Raw genomic sequence first — 24,330 nt, 5'->3', positions numbered from 1 at the left:
TGAGTGTGTGTGTAGTGTATGGGTGTGTGGTGTGTAGTGTGTGTGTGTAGCGTTTGTGTGTATGTTGTGTGTTTGTGTATATGGTGTGTGTGTATGTGTGTGTGTGTGTGTGTACATGCACGCCCACATGAACACCAGCATGAGTATGTTAGTAAGTCAAAAGAAATGTCCTGGACCTTTCTCAGCTCTTGATGAAACTTTGTTACAAGTTAATCTTCACATTTATTTTGACGCATATTGCTCTGCTTTGATGTTGCTCAAATATTGGCCACAATACTTTGGTATCTTTGTTCATCAGCGCTGCTCCTTGTTAAATGTCATTGTTCAAAAGCCAAAGCAATCTCTGCATTTGTTTCTTCAGTTAACTATCAGCAAATTTGACAATTCTTCCTCACAGCAACAGCACGGTATTCTCCTCAGAACCTAAAATCCAGGGTTGCCATTGTGTCAGTGCCAAGGCATTAATTCATCATATATCTGCGGGGGATGGGGGATGAAGGGAGTAGGGTCCAAGTGATTCTTAAACTCATCTTAAAGAGGCAATACCATAGTACTAAAGATTTATTGAGTTACGTGCAGACGTGGGTATGGCTATAGATCATTGCAAATGACCTACACTGGTAAGAGCATGCAAAGAGCTGTTCAAATGAGAATAGGACTGGCCATTACTTAAAAGTTTGGTAATAAAATAGCTAGGCAGCATGCATTTCCCAGGCGCCTCTAGAAGGATAATGAGTGTATTCAGGAGAACGCACCATATTTAAGGCAGCATGGTGGCTCTGTGGTTAGCACTGCTGCCTCACAGCACCAAGGAGCTGGGTTTGATTCCAGCCTTGGGTGACTGCCTGTGTGGAGTTTGTACATTCTCCCCGTTTCTGCATGTATTTCCTCTGGGTGCTCTGGTTTCTTCCCATGGTCCAAAGGTGTGCCAGTTAGGTGAATTGGCCATGCTAAATTGCCCATAGTGTCCAGGGATGTGCAGGCTAGGTGGATTAGCCATGGGAAATACAGGGATTGGGTGATTGGTTGGTGTGGATTTGATGGGCTGTAGGGAAGCTATACCAATGAAAAGTGGGGCGTGTGTTGGTAAGAATGAGGTCAAGTATGTTTGCTCCCTCACTACCTGCCGCAGACCCAGTCTAGCAGCTATGTCCTTTTGGACTTGACCAGCTTGATCAGTAATACTGCTGCCGAGCCACTCTTAGTGGTGGACATTGAGGCCTCTCATACAGAGCACACTTCTGAGTCTTTGCCATCCTCAGTGCTTCTCAAAATTGGTTTTGAACAAGAAGCAGGAGTGATTGGAATGAATGTATAAGTTAGGAACAGAAGTTGCCACTTGGCCCCTGAAGCACAATGTGCTATCCATAAGATCTTAACGGGGTCAGTTTGTGTTTTGAATTCCACACTTCCATCTATTCCCAATAACTCATGAATCCCATTGCTTAACAAGAAACTCTTCTGGAAAAGCACAGCAGGTCAGGCAGCATCCGAGGAGCAAGGGAATCAACGTCCCAAGCATAAGCTCTTCATCAGGAATGCTTTAGACTCCGATCTCCAGCAACTGCAGTCCTCATTTTCTCCAAGAAGCTATCTGCTGCTTCCTTAAAAATATCAAATGTCCCACCTTCACTGTCTCCTGAGGCAGAGAGTAATAACATCACACAGGGGCTCTGTGAGAAGAACATTCTCCTCATCTCATCCTGAAAGAGTGACCGTCCAACTGTAAATCCTTCTTTTGCTGCCACCCACAACAGGAAAATATCCTTTCCACCTCCACCTTGCCAAGAGTGTTCAGGGTCGTACACACCTCTTCCCACCTCGAGTCAGAATCAAGTCCAGACTGCCCAACCTTCCCTCCGAATGTCAGCCACGCAGCCCAGACATTCCCATCACCAGCCGAGGGGTGTGGAGGGGGACAGCAGATGCTAATTGAAGGAGTCTTCCTTGCTCGTGTCTGACTTCACCTGATGAAGGGGCAGCGCTCCGAAGGCTTTGTCCACCCCAGTCCACCACTGGCACCTCCGCATCATGTTTGTTCTAACACTATAAGACCTCCTATCTAAGGAAAGATACACTGGCATTGGTTGCAGTCCAGAGAGGGTTCACAAGGCTAAAACCAGTGGTGGAGAGATTGTCTTATGAAAGAGAGGCTGAGTAAATTGGGCCTGTACTCCCTAGAATAGCAAAATATGAGAGGTATCATTACGGAATATATAAAATTCTTAGAGCACTTGACGTAAGATAAGACAAGATTGCTTCCCTGTGTGGGAGAGACTTGGATCAGAGGCATACTTTCAGCATAAGGAAAACAGGCCCTTCAGCCCAACAAGTCCACACCAACCCTCGGAAGAGTAACCCACTCAGATCCATTCCCCGATCCTACATTTAGCCCTGACTAATGGACCTAACAGTACGGGCAATTTAGCATGGCCAGTCCACCTGACCTGCATATCTTTGGACTGCGGGAGGAAACCCACGCAGACAATGTGCAAACTCCACACAGACAGTTGCCCGAGGGTAGAATTGAACCTGGGTCTCTGGCACTGTGAGGCAGCAGTGCTAACCCCTGAGCCACCGTGCCACCCCAACTTAATAATTCATGCATTTAAGAATGACATGAAGAGGAATTTCTTTGATCAGAAGGTTGAGAATCTGTGGAATTCTTTACTTTGACCACAACTGCTTTCTGTGGCAAAAAATTCCACAGGCTCTCCACTCTCTGGGTAAAGATATTTCTCCTTATCTCAATCCGAAATGGCCCACCCTGTATCCTTAGACTGTGACTTCAGTTCTGACACCCTGGTCATTAGGAACATGCTTCCTACATTTACTCTGTCTAATCTGTTTACAAATGTTGAAATTCACTCTTGGGACATGGGCACCACTGACTGACCAGCATTTATTGCCAGTCCCTAGTTGCCCTTGAGAAGGTGGGGATGAGCTGCCTTCTTGAACCGCAGCTGTCCGCGTGGTGAGGGTTGACCCACAATGTCCTCGGGGAGGGAATCCAGGATTTTGACCCAGTGACAGAGAAGAAACAGTGATGTATTTCCAAGTCAGGATGTTTGTGAATGTGGTGTCAATCAAGTGGGCTGCTTTGTCCTGGGTAGTGGCAAGCTTCTTATCAATTCTACCCTCGGGCAACTGTCTGTGTGGAGTTTGCACATTCTCCCTGTATCTGTGTGTGTTTCATCCGGGTGCTCTGGTTTCCTCCCACAATCCAAAGATATGCAGGCCAGGTGGACTGGTTGTGCTAAACTGCCCATAGTGTTAGGTACATTAGTCAGGGGTAAATGTAGGATAGGGGAATGGGTCTGAGTGGGTTACTCTTCAGAGGGTTGGTGTGGACTTGTTGGGCTGAAGGGCCTGTTTCCCTTATGCTTCTTGTTGGAGCTGCACCCATCCAGGTAAGTGGGGAGTATTCCATCACATTCCTCACTTGTGCCTTGTGGATGATGGACAGACTCTGGAGAGTCAAAAGGTGTGTTATTCACTGCCGTGTTCCTAACTTCTGATCTGCTCTTGCAGCCATGGCATTGATCTGGTTAGTCGTATAGATTTATAGGAATTTTATAGGCCCCAATGAGATCTACCCTCATCCTCCCAAACTCCACTAAATTCTTTACTTCCTAACCAATCAAGACTCTCTCCATACATCAGCCCTGCCATCCCAGGAATCAGTCTGGTAACAATTTGCTGCACTCCTTCCATCACCAGAACATCCTTCCTCAGATAAGGAGACCAACACTGTACTCAATACTCCAGGGGTGGTCTCACCAAGCCCCCGTACAATTGCACCCTTGCTCCTGTAGGCCAGGAACTGACAGGTAAGTCCAGCATTTTAACTGAGATGTGGAGAGAATTCATATAGGGTGAGAACAAGTTCAGACAAGCTGAGGAGAGTGATGATAAGTGGGTGGTGCCAAGGAACTTTAAGAAGTCATCTTGAATCACTTAAGTAGGTGCCACACGTTCTGCCAGACACTCTGCTACAGTGGCGCTCTAATGGAGCCTTGGAATCCTTGGAATTTAACATTTTTCTAAATTACAGGGAATATGTGGAGCCATTAACAACCAACACTTGCTTAACACTTTCCTTACAAGTAAACATAGGTAATGTACAAAACTCTTTCCAATACCAACGTGTCTCACTCACCGATCAAGGGCATTTTGACACAGACATAGCCCAGAAGTATTCCCTCCTAGTGTTGTACCCAATGCATGAGAGTCAGGAGCAGGCTTAGACTATTCAGCCTCTCAGTAACCATTCAACAGCTTCTGTCCCATGCATTAACATGGACATAAAGCAAGCATTATTTCTATGGTAAAGCACTCATTAATCTTATCATCATAAGATTCCTAGAGTGTGGAAACGGGCCATTTGGCCCATCAAATCCACACCGACGAGCATCCCACCCCATCCCTGTAACTCTACATTTCCTATGACTAATCCACCTAACCTGAAGGCAACTTAGCATGGCCAATCCACCCTAACCTGTGCATCTTTGGATTGTAAGAAGAAACCAGCACAGACACGGGAGAACGTGCAAACTACACACAAACAGTCACCCAAGGCTGGAATCAAAGGTCCCTGGTGCTGTGAAGCAGCAGTGCTAACCACTGAGCCACCGTGCCACCCCAAATCTTGTGCAGTTTTGCTTTGTTGGGAAGTCTTGGTAAATGTTCAGAATGTTCCTTATGTTAATTCAACTGGGAGGTGAAAATGTGGACTTAGTTGTAGCAGAGATTTTTCATTGAGTTAGTGATTTTCAAGAAGACATTACTTTGAGAAGACTTCAATATAGAAGCAGGGATGTACTCCTGAGGCTCTATAAGGCTCTGGTCAGACCACGTTTGGAGTATTATCTGCAGCTTTGGCCCCCATATTCACAGGGAAATGCACGATAAAAATGTAGAGATTGTTTCGGGAGCACTTGTTGCGAGTGTTGGATGGGTTTGTCCCACTGAGGCAAGGACGGGATGGTACAGTTAAGGAACCTTGGATGACAAGAGAATGTGGAACATCTAGTCAAGAGGGGGAAGGAAGCTTGCTTAAGGTTGAGGAGGCAACGTTTTTCCACCGAGGATTAATCCTAATTTAAAATAAAATAACCTAACCTACGCTCCCATAAATTCACCGCTGTCCATGTGCATGTCCAGCAGTCACTTAAATATCCCTAATGACTCTGCTTCCACTACCACTGCTAGCAACACGTTCTGTGCACTCACAACTCTCTGTGTAACGAACTTACCTCTGACATCTCCTCTATACCTTCCTCCTAACATCTTAAAACTATGACCTTTTGTGGCAGTCAATCCTGCCCTGGGGAAAGGTCTCTGGCTATCAACCCTATTCATGCCTCTCATTACCTTGTATACCTCAATCAGGTCACCTCTCTTCCTCCTCCTTTCCAGAGAGAAAGGTCTGAGCTTATTCAACCTCTCTTTGAAGGACAAGCCTTCCAGTCCAGGCAGCATCCTGGTAAACCTTCTTTGCACCCTCTCCAAAGCCTCTGTACCTTTCCTATAATAGGGTGAACAGAATTGGACACAATATTCCAAGTGTGGTCTCACCAGGATTTTGTAGAGCTGCAGCTAAACCTCGTGGTTCTTAAACTCGATCCCTCTGTTAATGAAAGCCAAAACACCATATGCTTTCTTAACAACCCTATCCACTTGGGTGGCAACTTTGAGGGATCAATGCACTTGAACACCAAGATCCCTCTGTTCCTCCACACTGCCAAGAATCCTGTCTTTAATCCTATATTCAGTATTCAAATTCGACCTTCCAAAATGCATCACTTCGCATCTATCCAGGTTTAACTTCATCTGCCATTTCTCAGCCCAGCTTTGCGTCCTGTCTAAATCACGCTGCAGCTTGCAACAGTCCTTAATACTATCAAAGGCTCCTCTAACTTTGTGTTTTCGGCAAATTTACTAACCCACCCCTCAACCTCCTCATCCAAGTCATTTATAAAAATTGCAAAGAGCAGAGGCTCAAGAACAGAGGCCTACGGACCCCACTCAACACTGACCTCCAGGCAGAATACTTTCCATCTACAACCACTCTTAGCCTTCTGTCAGCCAGCCAATTCTGAATCCAGACAGCCAAATCTCCCTGTATCCCATACCTCCTGACTTTATAAATGAGCCTACCATGGGGAACCTTATCAAATGCCTTGCTGAAGTCCATGTATACCTCATCCACTATTCAACCTTCGTCGACCTGTCTCGTAACATCCGAAAAGAACTCAATAAGATTTATGAGGCATGACCTGCCCCTCACAAAGCTATGCTGACTGCCTTTAATATGCTATGCTTTTAGTCATAAATAGTCATAAATCCAATCCCTCAGAATTCTTTCCAAAACTTTACTGACCACAAACGTAAGACTGACTGGTCTGTATCACCAGCCATTTCCCTATTACCCTTCTTGAAAAGAGGACAACATTCGCCTCCCTCCAATCCTCCGGTACGACTCCCATGGAGAGTGAGGAGGCAAAGATCTTCGCCAGCGGTTTAGCAACCTCCTTTCTCGCTTCCCGGAGCAGCCTAGGATAAATCCGGTCTGGCCTTGGGGACTTATCAATCTTAATGTTTGCCAAAATCTCCTGCACATCAACTTCCTCAATCTTAATCTGTTCAAGTCTGATTCCCCGCTCCTCAAAGTTCTCATTCACAACAAGGTCCCTTAGTGAAAACCAAAACAAAAACTCATTTAAGGGCTTCCCCTACCTGCTTAGACTCCACACACAGGTCTCCTATGCTATCCCTGATTGACCCTTCTCTTATTCCTCACATATGAGTAAAATGCCTTTGGGTTCTCCCTAATCCTTCTTGCCAAGCCTTTGTCTTGCCCCCTCCTGGCTCTCCGCAGTCCACTCCTGAGCTCCTTTCTTGCAAGCCTGTAATCCTCTGAAGTGGTGCTAGATCCTTGCTTCCTCCACCTTACGTAAGCTGCCTTCTTCCTTTTGAAGCAAAACTCCTCTGTTCTCGTCATCCAAGACTCCTTAATCTTACCCCTTCTTACCTACCTCAGAGGCACAAGTTTCTGCATCTCTTGCAACAACTGCTCCTTAAACAGGCTCCACATGTCTGTTATGCCCTTTCTGTGGACAGTTGGTCCCAATCTGTGCTTCCCAACTTCTGTCTGATAGCGTCATCATTTCCTTTTCCCCAATTAAATATTTTCCCATGGTAACTGCTCCTTTCACTCTCCATGGCTATGGTAAATGTGAGGCAGTTGTGATCACTGTCACCAAAGTGTTCTCCCACTGCAAGATCTGACACCTATCCTGGCTCATTGCCGGGCAACCAAATCCAAAATGGCCTCTCCCCTCATCGGTCTGTCTACATACTGAGTAAGGAAACCCTCCTGAACACACCTGACAAAAACGGCTCCATCCAAACCATCTGCACTAAAGAGGTTCCAGTCGATATTGGGAAAGTTAAAATCACCCATAGTTACAACCCTGCTACCTCTGCATTTTTCCAGAATCTGCCCACTTATGAGTTCTTCAATCTCTCCACTGCTATTAGGGGGTCTGTAGAAAACCCCAAATGCGGTGGCTGTTCCCTTGCTGTTCCTAACTCCCACCCATGCTGACTCAGCAGACAAACCTTCCTCAGCAACCTTCGTTTCAGTAGCTGTGATGCACTCTCTGATTAGCATTGCTACACCCCCTCCTCTTTTCCCACCCTCCCTGTACTTTTGAAACGTTCTAAACCCCGGAACATCAAGCAACCATCCCTGACCCTCTGAAACCCACATCTCCGTTATGGCCACAACATCGTAGCCCCAAGTACTGATCCATGTTCTAAGTTTGTCACTCTTATTTCTGACACTCCTTGCGTTAAAGCAGGCACACTTTAAGCGATCCCTTTGCTTCACTACATGAAAGACCTTCCTGATAGTTTCACGACATCCTGTTCCTGCCTCATCTACAACTAACCCCCCCCCCCCCCCACTACCTTTCTCAGATACGCAGCTCTGGTTCCCAACCCCTTTCCGAACCACACGAGCAAATCTCCCACCCAGGACATTTGTACCCTTCCAGTTCAGGTGCAACCCGTCCTTCATGTACAGGTCCCACCTTCCCCAGAAGGTATCCCAATGGTCTAAGTATCTGAAGCCCTCCCTCCTGCACCAGCTTCGCAGCCATATGTTAAGCTGTATTCGCTGACTGTTCCTCATCTCGCTATCTCGTGGCACTGGTAGCAAACGTGAGAAAACTACTCTACTCATCCTGCTCTTCAGCTTCCAACCTAGCTCTCTGTAGTCTCTTTTCAGATCCTCAAACCCTTTCCTGGCTGTATCATTGGTGCCAATATGCACCACGATTTCTGGCTGCTCACCCTCCTCCTTCAGAATCCTGTAAACCCGATTGGCGACATCCCAGACCCTGGCATCGGGGAGGCAACATCCCTTCCAGTAGTCCCATTCCTGACCAGATTATCTCCTGTCAATCCGTCTAACTATTGAGCCCCCTAGCACTAGGGCTTTTCTATTCTCCCTCCTTCCCTTCTGAGCCACACTGGCAGGCTCAGTGCCAGAGACCTGACAGCTATGGCTTTCCCCTGGTAGGCCGTCCCCACCAGCAGTGTCCAAAACGGTATACTTATTGCTGAGGGGAACGGCCACAGGGGATCCCTGCTCTGACCATTGGTTTCCCCCCCCCCCGGCAGTAACCCAGCTGTCCTTATCCTGTGTCTGAGGAGTGACCACCTCCCTGTACATCCTCTCAATTTCTCCCTCAGCCACCTGGATGATCCGCAGTTCATTCCAGCTCCAGCTCCTGTTCTCTGACTCAGTTTTTGAGGAGTGTTGTATGGATGTGTGTATTTCCCGCAGATGTGGACAGTGGAGACATATGTCATGTCTCTCTCCTGCCACACCCTGCAGGAGGAACATGCAACTGCCCTAACATCCATTCCCTGCTACTCTGAACGCCCACACAGGACTCAACAAGGAAGAGAAAAAAAAGAGAAAACCTGAATAACTTAGGTCGTACCCACTTACAAAAACAATCACCTACCTTCCCAGCAGGCTCCACTTCTTCCGCTCTCTGTTCCCGCCACCCGAACTCGAAAAGGCCGCTGGCATGCAAAGGTGTGTCCCTTTATAAAAACCACTTTATAGCTAGGATTAAGGGCAATACTTATGTGAGGAACAAGAGGATGGCCAGAGTGAGGGTAGGGTTGGAGGGAAGTGGGTACTGCAGATGTTGGAGATTAAAGTCAAGATTAGAGTGGTGCTGGAAAAGCACAGCAGGTCAGGCAGTATCCAAGGAGTAGGAAAATCGACTTTTCGGGCAAAAGCCCCAGGGCTGATCAGGATTAGTGGAGGGAACTTGTGCCTGGAGTCAGAGGAAGTAGGGGAGGTTGATAATGAATACTTTGCTTCAGTATTCACTCCTGAGAGGGGCCTTGTCATTTGTGAGGACAGTGTGAAACAGGCTGATAAGCTCAAGCAGGTTGGTGTTAAAAAGGAGGATGATTTGGAAATGTTTGAAAAACATAAGGAAAGATAAGTGTCCTGGGCCAGATAAGATGTAACCAAGGTTACTATGGAAACAAGGGAAGAGATTGCTGTGCCTTTGGCAATGATCTTTGCGTCCTCACTGTCCATGGGAATTGTACCAGATGATTGGAGGGTGGCAAACATAATTCCCTTGTTCAAGAAAGGGAATAGGGATAATCCTGGGAATTACAGACCAGTCAGTCTTACCGACGATGGTGGGCAAATTATTGGAGAGTATTCTGAGAGACAAGATTTATGACTATTTGGAAAAGCATAGAGATAATCAGTATGGCTTTGTGAGGGGCAGGTCATGCCTCACAAATCTTACTGAATTCTTTGAGGATGTGACAAAACACATTGATGAAGGTAGAGCAGTGGATGGAGTGTATATGTGTTTTAGCAAGGCGTTTGATAAGGTTCCCCATGATAGGCTCATTCAGAAGTTAAGGAGTCATGGGATACAGGAAAACACGTCTGTCTGGATTCAGAATTGGCTGGCCCATAGAAGACAGAGAGTGGTAGTCGATGGAAAGTGTTCAGCCTGGAGCTCAGTAGCCAGTGGTGTTCCCCAGGGATCTGTTCTGAAACCTCTGCTCTTTATGATTTTTATAAACGATTTAGATGAGAAAGTGGAAGGGTGAGTTAGTAAGTTTGCTGATGACATGAAGGTTGGTGGAGTTGTGGATAGTGTGGAGAGCTGTAGTAGGTTGCAACAGGACATTGACAGGATGCAGAGCTGGGCTGATTAGTGGCAGATGGAGTTCAATCTGGAAAAGTGTGAAGTGATTCATTTTGGAAGGTCAAATTTGAATTCAGAATACAGGGTTAGAGGCAGGAATTTTGGCAGTGTGAAGGAATAGAGGAATCTTTGGGCCCACTCCCATAGGTCCCTCAAAGTTGTCACCCAAATTGATAGGGTTGTTAAGAACGCATATGGTGTGTTGGTTTTCATTAGCAGGAGGATTGAGTTTAAGAGCTGTGCAGTTATGCTGCAGCTCTATAAAGCCCTGGTTAGACCACACTTGGAGCATTGTGCTCAGTTCTGGTCACCTCTTTGTAGGAAGGATGTGGAAACTTTAGAGAGGGTGCAGAGGAGCTTTACCAGGATGCTGCTTGAACTCGAGGGCGTGTCTTATGAAGAAAAGTTGAGGGAGCTAGGACTTTTTCACTGAAGTGAAGAGGGATGAGAGGTGACTTAATAGAGGTGTACAAGATGATGAGAGGCATAGATAGAGTGGATAGCCAGAGACTTTTCCCCATGGCAGAAATGGCTATCACAAGGGGGCATAATTTTAAGGTGATTGGAAGAAGGTTGAGGAGAGATCTCAGAGGTAGGTTCTTTACACAGAGAGTGGTGGGTGCTTGGAATGCACTGCCAGCAGTGGTAGTAGAGTCAGAGACATTAGGGACATTTAAGCGACTCTTGGATGGGCACATGTAAGTTAGTAAAATGCACGGTATGTAGGTTAGTTCGATCGAAGAATAGGATTAAAAAATCAGCACATCAAGGGCTGAAAGGCTTGTACTGTGCTGTACTGTTCTACATTCTTGTTCTATGTTCAGGAAGGATGTACTGACCCTGGACCATGTTCTGAGGACATTCATGAGAATGGTCCCAGAACTGAAAAGCTTAACAAACGCAGAATGTTTGAGGACTCTGGGTTTATACTCGATGGAGTTTAGAAGGATGAGGGGGATCCAATTGAAACCTACAGAATACTGAATGATCTGGACAGAGTAGATGTTGGGAAGATGTTTCCATTGGTAGGAGAGACGTTTTCATCGCTAGGACCCGAGAGCACGGCCTTAGAGTAAAGGGAGGACTCTTTAAAACAGAGATAAGGAGAAACGTCTTCAGCCAGAGATTGGTGAATCTCTGGAATTCATTGCCAAGGAGGCTGTGGAGGCCAGGGCATTAAGTATATTTAGGACTGAGATAGATAGGTTCTTGATTGTCAAGAGGATCATGGTTTAAAGGGAGAAAGTGGGAGAATGGGGTTGAGAAATTTATCAGCCATGATTGAATGGTCTAATTTCTGCTCCTATGTCTTAAGTGGTTCACGAGCAGAGAATGATCATTTTGTTTCTCCCAATACTTCAGTGGAAGGAGTACCGTAGGCTAATACAATAATCCAGGGCCAATAAATCACTCCGACAGTCATAAGGACTGGAAGCGCTGCGGTTGTACAATGACCATGTGAGGACAGATGAGTATTCCACACCATGACCTGATTGTTTTTGGCAATGTGTGATATTTATTCAAAAGAAATGAAATGGATGAGTTGAGTCCATGGAATGTGGAAGGAGATGATCTGGGCAGCTACTTGTACCATTTGCCAAGAATGGATATTCTGACAGAGAGATTATTTTGATTTAGTTCACAATTGGCAAAAGAACCCCTCAACAAAGGTTCAAGAAAAGAATAACCCTGGAGGTGATTCTTTGCTTCGCAAGAGTTCCACATCGGCAAATTGGGAACGGCCTGTAAAATAGGAATGTGTCATGAAAGCAAACTCCTGCTGACGCTGGCACTCTGAAACAGACACAGAGAACACTGAAGGAACTCAGCAGATTGGGCAGCGTCTGTGCAGAGAGAAACAGAGTTAATGTTTTGAGTCCATAATGACTCCTCTTCAGAACTTCCAGAAGAGGGCTCACACCAGACTTGAAACATTAACCCTGTTATTCTTTCCCTAAATAGGATCGTTAGACCTCCTGCACTGGTGGTCTTGCAGTACAGTGATAGTGCCCCTGACCCTGAACCAGAAGGTCTAAGACTCAAGTTCTACCATCGCAGATAGTGAAATTTGAATCCAATAAAATTCTGTAATCAAAAGCTAGTTTAATAATGACAATGTAATCATTGGCAATTGTTATAAAAACCCATCTGGTTCACTAAAGCCCTTTAAGGAAGGAAATCTGCCAGCCTACATGTGACTCCAAACCCACAGCAACATGGTCAACTCTCATCTGCCCTCTGGGCAATTAGGGATGGGCAATAAATGCTGGCCTGACCAGTGATGCCCACATTCTGTGAATGAATAACAAGAAATTGTGCAAACATCCCCTCTGCTGACTTTATGGTGGAGGGAAGGTTATTGAAGAAGAAGCTAAAGATGGTTATTGTGGGAGGCATCTGAAATATAAGTTCAAGTCCCACCAGGAAGATGGGAAATGAAATTGAGCTCCGAAAATAAAATTGAAATAAAAAGATTATCTCGCGAATGACCAGGCAATTATTGGATTGCCACCAGAACCCGTTTGGTTTACGTGCTACACTTATTATCCTTATCCCACCCAGGCAGGTCATGACTGCAGACTTACAGTCACACTGTTGGTTCTTCACTTGCCTCAGGGATGTACAATGAACACCCACAATATAGATGAAAGCAAAACTCTTTCACCTTCAACTAATTTTTTTACCCCCAACCCTTTATCACGCCCCATTTCTTTTTTTCTCCATAGAATTATTTGCAGTACTTTGTCCAAATGCTGTTTTTTTTTTGGGAATGTTTATTTTAAAATCTTTTCTTCGTTCACTGGCCCATTGAGAATGCAGTTTAAGCTGCGGGATTCCTGTTACCAGTTAATGGCATACCACCCCATCCACCCTCGACTCCAATAAGGTATCCCTCATCCATTGTGGAAATGATTAACCAGAAGGGAAAGCTTTGAAGATCCCTAACAGCCGGGAGAGGGCAGGGGTCTCGCTTTGAGAGTTACGGACTGATTCTGTTCGAAGAATGCGAACAGACAAAGATAGATGAGACAGTCCCCTCACTGAAATTCTGCTGCCTGAATCGTTAGCCTGCTCTTTATGGGGTCAGGGATGTGTGTTGGTGAGGAGGAGGGGGGAGGTCAGTGGGATTATGGAAGTGGCAACGGGATGGGGAGACCTGCTGTTCCCTCACAAGCCAACTGTCCCCCCCTTGGGAGACAAACACACCCAGGAGTCATATAGCGCTGGAGTCTGCCTGCCTTCTGTTGCTGTTCTTTAATTGCACACGTGGAATTCCACTGTGTTTCCAGCACAGAATGAGGTTATTTGGCCCAACCAGGCCGTGCTGCTCCACTCGAGCCTCCTTCCTCTTTACTTCATCTCGTGCTGCTCCCAAATGCTTATCCAGCTTCCCCTGACATGTATCACTGGAACATTGGAGGAAAGTTAGGCCATTCTGTCCATTGAGTCCATTCCACCATTCTAGATCACAGCTAATCATCCATGTCTATGCCATTGTCTCACACACCCTGGTCCCTCCATGTCCAGGTTCAGAAATCCAACAATTTCTCTCTCAATGGCTGACCCTCCAATTCCCTCTGAATAGTTAATCAATGGCTATTTGTCTCAACCACCCCTTGCTGTGATAATGGAGCTCCATTCAGTAACAATTCTTTTGAGTCTATATGAAGATAAACATTTTTGCTAAATTCCGTTTGGCTTAATTTAGTGGCATTTTCTAGTTTATCATCCCCCCGACAGATAGAAAAATCTTCATTATAAAGATCCTATAAAACTCTTTTAATCTTAACGATCTGTATCAGGTCACTCGTCACTGGAAGAAATGTCCCAGTCTGTTGAATTTCTCCGGGTATATATCATTTCAGAGTTCTGCGTATATTCCTTGTAAATCATTCCCGCACCTTCTCCAGTTTCTCATCTTTATTTTTATAAAACCCACTAGAATAGACAAAGGTGTGGAACTTGTAAATGTCGAGCCCTCAAAGAGGCGTTTACTTACAGGAGGAATGCTGAAAGTTAGCATGTGGGTACAGCTAACAAATTAGGAGAGGCAATGGGTTAGTTGTGTTATCACTGAACGAGAGATCCAGAAACCCAGGGTAATGTTCTGGGGGCAAAGGTTTGAATCTCACCATGGCAAGTGAATTCAATAAAAATCTGGAGTTAAAAGTTAGTCTAATGGTGATGGTGCAACCATTGCTAATCGTTGAAAAAAAACCGTCTGGTTCACTAATGTCCTTTGGGAAGGAAATTGCCATCCTTATCTGGTCAGGCCTACATGTGACTCCAGACTCACAGCAATGTGGTTGACTCTCAACTGCCTTCTGGGAATGAGCAATAAAATGCCGATCCGCACAATAATGTATATCCCTTGAACAAGTTAGGAAAGTTGGCTTTTAATGAAAGGGAGTCAGTGTATAAGAAAAGTGTTCGATGTCTTGCTAAAACTGAACAAGGTCATGGTGAGATCACATCTGGAGCATTGGGTGTGGGTTTTGACTCCACGTTTCCTAATACTTACAATGGGGTTGCTTATGAACTTATGGAAGCATGAATTAGGAACAGAAGTAGGCCATTTGACCCCTTGATTTTTCTCCACCATTTATAAAGATCATAAGGTACACTAAAGCTTTGTTGAATTGGTCCCGAGATGTGTTTTTTTAGATTAGATTACCAACAGTGTGGAAACAGGCCCTTCAGCCCAACAAGTCCACACTGACTCTCCGAAGAGTAACCCACCCAGACCCATTCCCCTACATTTACCCCTTCACCTAACACTACGGCCAATTCAGCATGGCTAATCCACCCTAACCTGCACATTTTTGGATTGTGGGAGGAAACCGGAGCACCCGGAGGAAACCCACGCAGACACGGGGAGAATGCGCAAACACCACACAGACAGTCACCTGAGGCTGGAATCAAACCTGGGACCTTGGTGCTATGAGGCAGCAGTGCTAACCACTGAGCCTACTTAACAGATTGACCCTATATTCTCTGGAATTTAGAACAATGAGAAGTCATCTGATTAAAAAGCACAAGAATTCGAATAGAGTGGAGAGTGAGATGTTGTTTCTGCGGGTCAGGGAATCTAAAATATGGGTGCATGGTTTGTGGGTAAGCACTCCCTCATTCATTGCCATGAGCCTGCCTTGTGCCATAGGGTCATAGGGTCATACAACAGGGAAACAGACCCCTCGGTCCAACCAGTCCATACCGAACATAATCCCAAAGTAAACTAATCCCACCTGCCTGCTCCTGGCCCATATCCCTCCAAACCGTTCCTATTCATGTATCCATCCAAATGTCTTTTAAGTATTGTACCTGCAACCACCACTTCCTCAGGAAGTTCATTCCACACACGAACCACCCTCTTTGTAAACATTTTGTCTCTTATGTCTTTTTTAAAACTCTCTCCTCCCACTTTAAAGATGTGCCTCCCTAGTCTTGAAATTTCCCATCCTAGGGAAAAGACATTAACTCTCTCCATGCCCCTATAAGGCCACCTCTCAACCTCCTACGCTGCAGTGATAAAACTCCCAGTTGAGAGTGCAGTGCTGGAAAAGCAGAGCAGGTCAGGCAGCATCCTAGGAGCAGGAAAATCAATGCCTCGGGCCGGAGCCCCTCATCAGGAATGAAAAAACTCCCAGTCTATCCAGCCTTTCTTTATAACTCAAACCTTCAATACCCAGGAACATCCTGGTAAATCTCTTCTGAACCCTCACCAGCTTAATAATATCATTCCAGTAACTGGGTGACCAGAACTGGACACAGTATTCCAGAGAAGGCCTCACCAATGTCTTGTATAACCTCAACATTAATATCCCAACTCCTATACTCAAAGGCCTGAGCAATGAAGCAAGCATGCCAAATGCCTTTTTAACCACCCTGTCTACATGTGACACAAATTTCAAAGACTTATGTACCTAAACCCCTAGGTCCCTCTGTTTTACAACACTACCAAAGGCCCTACCATTAATTGTATATTAATTGTGGACTCAGGGCATCTCCTCTTCTTCCCACCTCCTCCTCAAAGACCTCCTGTGTGGCATCTCTAGCCTGCACTCTCCCGTCATCAGCCTTGTGTCATTCTTTCCTGCCTCAGAATCACAGTTAGGGTGACTCCCAGCACCTACAAGCAGTGTACCGTGCACTCCTCCCCATGAGAGGTGCAAATGAACTTCAGTCAATGCACGTTGTGGGAGAAGGGGTTAATGTAAATCAGTCAGTGACGTAAATGACAATGAAACTGATGATGAGCAGAACCCTCAGGAAGGAGGTTTTGGTTGGAGATTGTGACAGAATACAGCATTCTGTACTAAACTGGGGTCAGAAGATTTACAAGGATGTTGCCAGGTTTGGAGGGCTTGAGCTACAGTGAGAGGCTGAATAGGCTGGGGCTGTTTTCCCTGGAGGGTCGGAGGGTGAGGGGTGACCTTATAGAAGTTTATAAAATCATGAGGGGCATGGATAGAGTAAATAGACAAGGTCTTTTACCTGCTGTGGGGGAGTCGAGAATGAGAGGGCTTAGATTTAGGGTGAGAGGGGAAAGATTCAAAAGGGACCTAAGGGGCAATGTTTCATGCAGAGGGTGGTACGTGTATGGAATGAGCTGCCAGAGGAAGAGGTGGAGGCTGGTGGGGCAGCACTGTGGCTCAATTCCCACCTCGGGCAACTGTCTGTGCGGAGTTTGCACATTCTCCCTGTGTCTACGTGGGTTTCCTCCGGGTACTTCGGTTTCCTCCCACAGTCCAAAGATGTGCAGGTCAGGTGAATTGGCCATGCTAAATTGCCTGTAGAGTTAGGGGAATGGGTCTGGGTGGGTTGCTCTTTGGAGGATCGGTATGGACTTATTGGGCCGAAGGGCCTGTTTCCACACTTTAGGGGAATCTAAGCATTACAACATTTAAGAGACATCTGGATGGGTATATGAATAAGAAGGACTTAGAGGGATATGGACCAAATGCTGGCAAATGGAACTAGATTAATTTAAGATATCTGGTCGGCATGGACGAGTTGGACTGATGGATCTGTTTCTGTGCTGTACAGCTCTATGACTCTATGTGTGTAGTAGAACATAGAGCGTAGAACATTGGAACTCAGTACAGGCCCTTCAGCCCTCAATGTTGCACTGACTTGTGGAACCAATCTGAAGCCCATCTACCCTACACTATTCCTTTATCATCCATATGTTTATCCAATGACCATTTAAATGCCCTTAAAGTTGGCGAGTCTACTACAGTTGCAGGCAGTGCGTTCCACGCCCCTACTACTCTCGGAGTAAAGAAACTACCTCTAACATCTGAACTATATCAATCACCCCTCAATTTAAAGCTATGTCCCTTTATCCCTGTTATTCCTTCCAAAGTGAATCACCTCATACTTTTCCGCCTTAAACTCCATTTTCCACAGCCCAGCCCAGCCCTGCAGCTTATCTGTGTCCTTCTATAACCTGAAACATCCTTCAGCACTGTCCACCACTCCACTGACCTTAGTGCCATCTGCAAGTTTACTAACTCATCCTTCTACACCCTCATCCAGGTCATTTATAAAAATGACAAACAGCAGAGGCCCCAAAACAGATCCTTGCAGTACGCCGCTAGTAACTGAGCTCCAGGATGAATGTTTCCCATCAACCACTACTCTGTCTTCTTTCAGCTCGCCAATTTCTGATCCAAGCTGCTAAATCACCCTCAGTCCCATGCCTCCATATTTTCTGCAATAGCCTACTGTGGGGAATCTTATCAAACTCCTTACTGAGATCCATATACACCACATCAACTGCTTTACCCTCATCCACCTTTTGATCACCTTCTCAAAGAACTCAATAAGGTTTGTGAGGCACAACCTACCCTTCAGAAAACCTGTTCCTATTCTATCCATGTCTCTAAAATGGCTACAACATCGAAGTCCCAGGTACCAACCCATGTTGCAAGTTCACCCACCTTTTTCTGGATGCTCCTGGCATTGAAGTAGACACACTTCAAACCATCTTCCTGCTTGCCAGTGAACTCTTGCGACCTTGAAACCATATAAATACCTCACTACTCTCAGTCTCCTGTGCACTGGAGCTACAATTCAGGTTCCCAGCCCCCTGGAGTTAGTTTCTGTTTCTGCTTCCATGCTCTACATCTCTATGACACTATGTGTGCAGTGTGAAGAAAGGGGTGGAGTTACCTTACCATATGCAAATTCAGATTAGAGATAGAGTGGAACAGATAAAGATTATTGACCACTTCAATACTAAAAGGTCTAGGACAAATCAAGCCTGAGGGGTAGCATGGTGGCTCAGTGGTTAGCACCACTGCCTCACAGCACCAGGGACCTGGGTTCGATTCCACTTCAGGTGATTGCATGGATCCTGCACATTGTCCTTGTTCCTGCAGGGGTTTCCTCCCACAGTTCAAAGATATGCAGGTTACGTGGATGGGCCAGGCTATATTGCCTATTGTCTAGGGGTGTTCAGGCTAGGTGGGTTAGCCATGGCGAAGGCAGAGTTATGGGGATAGGGAAGAGTCTGGGCAAGATGCTATTTGGAATGTTGGTATGGGCTCAATGGCCTGCTTCCATACTTTAGAGATTCTGAATTTAAGGATTGACTGGACCATGATAGAGAACTCCATCCCATAGTCAAACCCCATACAAGCCAATTATTCTGACAAAGGGTCACTGGTTCTGAAACGTTAACTCTGCCTTCCTTCCACAGGTGCCTCCAGACCTGTTGAGCTTTTCCTGCAATTTCTGTTTTTGATTTTGACGTACTTGATCAATCAACAGCATGAAAATACTGGCCGCAGGCTACAACCTAATAATGAAACACCACAAATTTAATAAAAATGCAAATTACTGCAGATGCTGGGGGCCTGAAATAAAAATAAAGAATGCTATAGAAACTCAACAGGTCTGGCAGCATCTATGGACAAGGTCAGAGTCACATGACACCAGGTTATAGTCCAATAGGTTTATTCATATAAAGTATCTATAGAGAGAGAAAGAGTTAACTTTTCGAGTCTGATATTTTTCTTCATCTTCTTCCAAAGCAGTCATATTGGACTCAAAGTGTAACCCAGGTAGAGTATTGTGTGCAGTTTTGGAATCTACATTTTAAAAGGGATAGACTGGGACAACACATCCATCCTAGGACAAGCCAAAAAAAGACATGCACGAGAATTCCTAGAAGAATGGCATTTCAACCGAAACTCTATCAACAAACGCATCGAGTTAGACCCCATCTACCACCCCCTGAGAAAAAGAACAGTAAGTGACTTCACCACAGGAAATGACATCACCACAGGAAATGACATCACCAACCCAAAGAAATCGAAACATATAAATAGAAAGTATGAATTATCAGCAGTGCTTCACCTGAGGCCCACTGAAGGTATTACCTAGTAAGATGATGAAATGTTTGGAAATGAGCCTTCCAGCTCAGCGAGTAAACCTACATCCAAGAAGGGATTGAATCCCTACAGTGTGGAAGCAGACCATTTGTTCAAACTGTCCCAGCCAGACCCATACCTTACCCCATCCCTGTAACGCCACATTTCCCATGGCTAATCTACCTAGCCTGCTCATCCCTGGACACTATGGTCAATTTAGCATGGCCCATCCACCTAACCTGCTCATCTTTGGACTGTGGGAGCACCCGGAGGAAAACTCATGCAGATATGGGGCGAATGTGCAAATTCAATGCAGTCACTTAAGGGTGGAATTGAATCTGGGTCCCTGACACTGTGGGGCAGCAGTGCTAACCACTGAGCCACTGTGCTGCCCAGGGATGGTGCAGAGAGGATTTACCAGGAGAGTTTCAGCTATGAAGCAAGATTGGACTGACTGGGGTTGGATCCATAGAGCAGAGGCAATTGAGAGAGGACATGGTTATAAGGGGTTTAGACAGGGCGGATGGGAAGAAGCTTTTCCCTTTACTGGAGGGATCAATGACAAGGGGCCACAGATTTAAGGGAAGGGGCAGAGAGTTGAGAGGAGATGTGAGGAAGAAACATTTTCACTCAGAGGATGGTGGGAATGTGGAGCTCACTGCCAGTAAGGGTGGTAGAGACAGCTTTATAACATTTAAGAAGTATTAAACGTGCACTTGCAATGTCAGAGTACACAAGGCAGTGAGCCAAGTTCTGGAAAATGTGATGAAAGTAGGTGCTTGGTTTTGACTGGTACAGTTGCAATGGGCCGAAGGGCCTTTCCTTCACAGATCTCTGTGACTGTTTCGCTGTCCACTTATGTTGCATGATTTGTGTTTCTCCAGCACTTTCTGTTTTGCTCTGACAATAAGTTTAACGAGCTGTCTGAATCCCAATGGTGAATTAATTGTGCGTCAAAATGATGCACCTGTTTTTGAAGGCTAACTAATTTAACCTCAGTCCCTGAGTCAAGCTTGGATCAGTTAGTGGCACTTTCAGTTGGCTGGTGTTGTGAGTTCAAGTCAGGCATGGGATTTTGAGCTTGTAATAGAGAGCAAGACTTTACTGCAGCACCAAGAGAGTGCTGCACGGTTGCAGGTACTATATTTCAAATGAGGCATGAAACCAACATCCTGTCCAGTCCCTTATGGGTGAGGATGTCACTAGTGTCCGTGACACAATTCAAAAGATTCTCGGTACCCTGTTAAACCTCACCATCAAGCCAGTGTCACTAAATCTGAAACATTGGTTCAGAAAAAGAGTCATACCAGAGTCGAAACATTAACTCTGTCTCCCTCTCCACTGACGCTGCGTCTCCCCAGGATTTTCAAAGTTCTAGCATCTTTTATTTCACCAAGTTGAATTACCTGGTCAAAATTACATTGCTATCTGTGGGACAACGCTGTAAGTCAATTGGCCATTCCATTGTTTAAATTGTAAAAACAGTGACAGAACTTTAAAAATCTTCAAGGTAGGTAAAAACAATGACTGCAGATGCTGGAAACCAGATTCTGGATCAGTGGTGCTGGAAGAGCACAGCAATTCAGGCAGCATCCGAGGACAGGCAAAATCAACGTTTCGGGCAAAAGCCCTTCATCAGGAATAAAGGCAGAGAGCCTGAAGCATGGAGAGATAAGCTAGAGGAGGGTGGGGGTGGGGAGAGAGTAGCATAGAGTACAATAGGTCAGTGGGGAAGGAGATGAAGGTGATAGGTCAGGGAAGAGAGGGTGGATAGAGGACTTCAGGATGTCATGAGGTCAGAAACATGCTACACAAATGCAAATCCCCTTGCTTAGATACAAGTTCATATCTTAGCATCAGACCAGAGAACACAAGACAAAATGAGGTCAAACTGGGTGCAGCCATGTGCATATTGGGGTCCAGCCAAATAGCTGCAGTTATGGCTCTATCAGGGAAATCAATGAATTGATAGAATATAATTGGTACAATGTGTGAGCAGCGATATTTTAAAGCAAGTGCAGCCTGATAAGACGGGTTTGCAAAATGCACATGAACCCAGGTTAGGCTCAGGTCGATGTACCTGATGGTTCAGCACACCTCAGGAGGCTCCTGCCCTGTGCAAGCTTCATTCATCTGACTCCCCTTATCTTTTAGATAAGCTTCTTTCATTATTCTTGATTTCTGTATTTGTTTAACCTCAGCAGGAGAAGGTTGGGGTCTGAATCCAACCAATTCCCCTGCAGCTGGTGAGCACTCAGTAACCATCGAGTCCACACCAACCCTCCAAAGAACATCCTCACCCTCTCGGGACTGGACAGGATACTGGTTTCATGCCTCATTTGAAATATAGCACCTACAACCATGCAGCACTCTCTTGGTGCTGCAGTAAATGATTGTTCTCTATTAGGTTGTGGTAAAAACACCACAACTTCATTAATGCCATCCTTACAGAGACTGACTGATATAAGCCTGTGAAACGTCGAAGCTCAACTCAGGCCATTCGGCCCATCAGGTCTGCTCTGCCATTCAATGAGATCATCGCTGATGTGATATTCCTCAACTCCATTTCCTGCCTTCTCCTTATGACCCTCGATTCCCTGATTAAATATCAACTAGTTCACTGATGTTATGACAAACCTCGGGGCAGGTATAATGAGAACCGCAACCTCCTAGCTCAGGATTAGGGACACTATCACTGCACCACAGCAACCCCTTAGAAAATGAGGCTGAGTTTATTCAGGAATCCTCTTACACACAAACTGAACTGCAATTTTCTGAACCACCAAATCACTTGTGGTACTTTGCATGCTGTGCATCTCTATGACCTGTGTTTCCAAGTAACCAAATTCCTCTGCCTTTTTTGTTAATTCAGTCACAGAGTGCAGACATTTATTACCCATCCCTAATTGCCTAGAGGGCAGTTAAGAGTCAACCCCATTACTGAGGGTGTGGAGTTACATTGAGGCCAGACCAGGTAAGGATGGCAGTTTCCTTCCCTGAAGGACATTGGTGAGCCAGACCGTTCTTTCTAACTCATGAGATTCTTCCAGATATTTTTAGTAATCTCAGTTTCCATCATCTCCCTTAACAAGATTTGAACTTAGACCCTCATAACATTGCCTGGGTCTCTGCATCAATACTCTGGTGCTAATACCACTGGGCCATCGCATCCACTTTAACAAAAGGTGTCAAATATACTGTTGTACATATGATACAATGAGCATCTCTACTATCTCGGAAGCATATTCTGATTCAACGGCTCCCTATTGCTGAGCCTGGAGGCCTGGGTTCATGTCCCAACAGCTCCAGCTGTGTGCCATAACATTCTGCATCGCTCTCATTAAAGCAGCGGACAAGGGGCGAACACAGTGGCAGCTTGGTGCACAAACATGTACACCGCTGAAGCCAGGCACAAACTCACGGACACCTCCTCCTATTGCCCCCTCAACCACGGCCTCACCTCCCATCACCGAACTATCATCTCCCAGACCATCCACAACCTCATCACCTCAGGGGATTTCCCATCCACAGCCTCAAACCTCATAGTCTGGGAACCCCACACCGCCCAGTACTACCTCTTACTCAAAATTCACAAACCTGATTGACCCAATCGTCTCCACATGCATCGACCCCACTGAACTCATCTCCTCATATCTTGACATCGACTTGTCCCCCTTGGTCCAGGAACCCCCGACATACGTTTGGGACACCACCCACGCCCTCCATCTCCTCAATGATTTTAGTTTCTCCAGCTCCCAACACCTCATCTTCACCACCTCCATCTGCCTCCAAGCCCTCTGTTTCTTCCTCTACCACCGACCCAACCAGTACCCCTCCACTGACACGCTCATTCAGTTGGCTGAATTGGTCCTCACCCTCAACAACTTCTCCTTCAAATCTTTCCACTTCCTTCAGACTGAAGGGGTAGCCATGGGCACCCGTATTGGCCCCAGCTATGCCTGCATCTTCATCAGGTACGTGGAACAGTCCATCTTCCATAGTTACACCAGCACCATTCCCCTACCTTTTCCTCTGCTTCATCAATGACTATATCAGCACCACCTCATGCTCCCACGAGGTGGTTGAACAGTTCATCAGCTTCATGAATACTTTCCACCCTGACTTCAATTCACCTGGACCATCTCAGACATCTCGCTCCCCTTCCTGGACCTCTCCATCTCCATGTATGGTGACCGACTCAGCAGGGACATCTATTTCAAACCCGCTGACTCCCACAACTACCAGGACTATACTTCCTCCCACCCCTCCTCCTTATTCCCAATTCCTCCACCCCAGCTGTATCTGCTCCCAGGAGGACCAATTGTACTCCAGAACATCCCAGATGGCCTCCTACTTCAAGGACCACAATTTCCCCTCCCAGGTGATCAACAATGCCCTCCAGCACATCTCCTTCACTTCCTGCACCTCTACCCTTGAACCCCATCCCTCCAACCGCAACAAGGACAGAACCCCCTGGTCTTCACCTTCCACCCCACCGACCTCCGGATACAATGCACCACCCTCTGCCATTTCTGCCACCTATAGTCAGACCCCACCACCAGAGATACGTTTGCCTCCCCATCTCTATCTGCATTCTGCAGAGACCAGTCCTTCCGCCACTCCCTTGTTAGGTCCACAAACCCCGCCAACCCCCCCCTCCACTCCCCGAATCTTCCCTTGCCACCGCAAGA

This window comes from Chiloscyllium plagiosum, chromosome 7 (assembly GCF_004010195.1).
Source record: "Chiloscyllium plagiosum isolate BGI_BamShark_2017 chromosome 7, ASM401019v2, whole genome shotgun sequence".
Classification (NCBI taxonomy): domain Eukaryota; kingdom Metazoa; phylum Chordata; class Chondrichthyes; order Orectolobiformes; family Hemiscylliidae; genus Chiloscyllium; species Chiloscyllium plagiosum.
The sequence above is the reverse complement of the archived record's forward strand: the minus strand, read 5'-3'. Positions refer to the sequence as shown.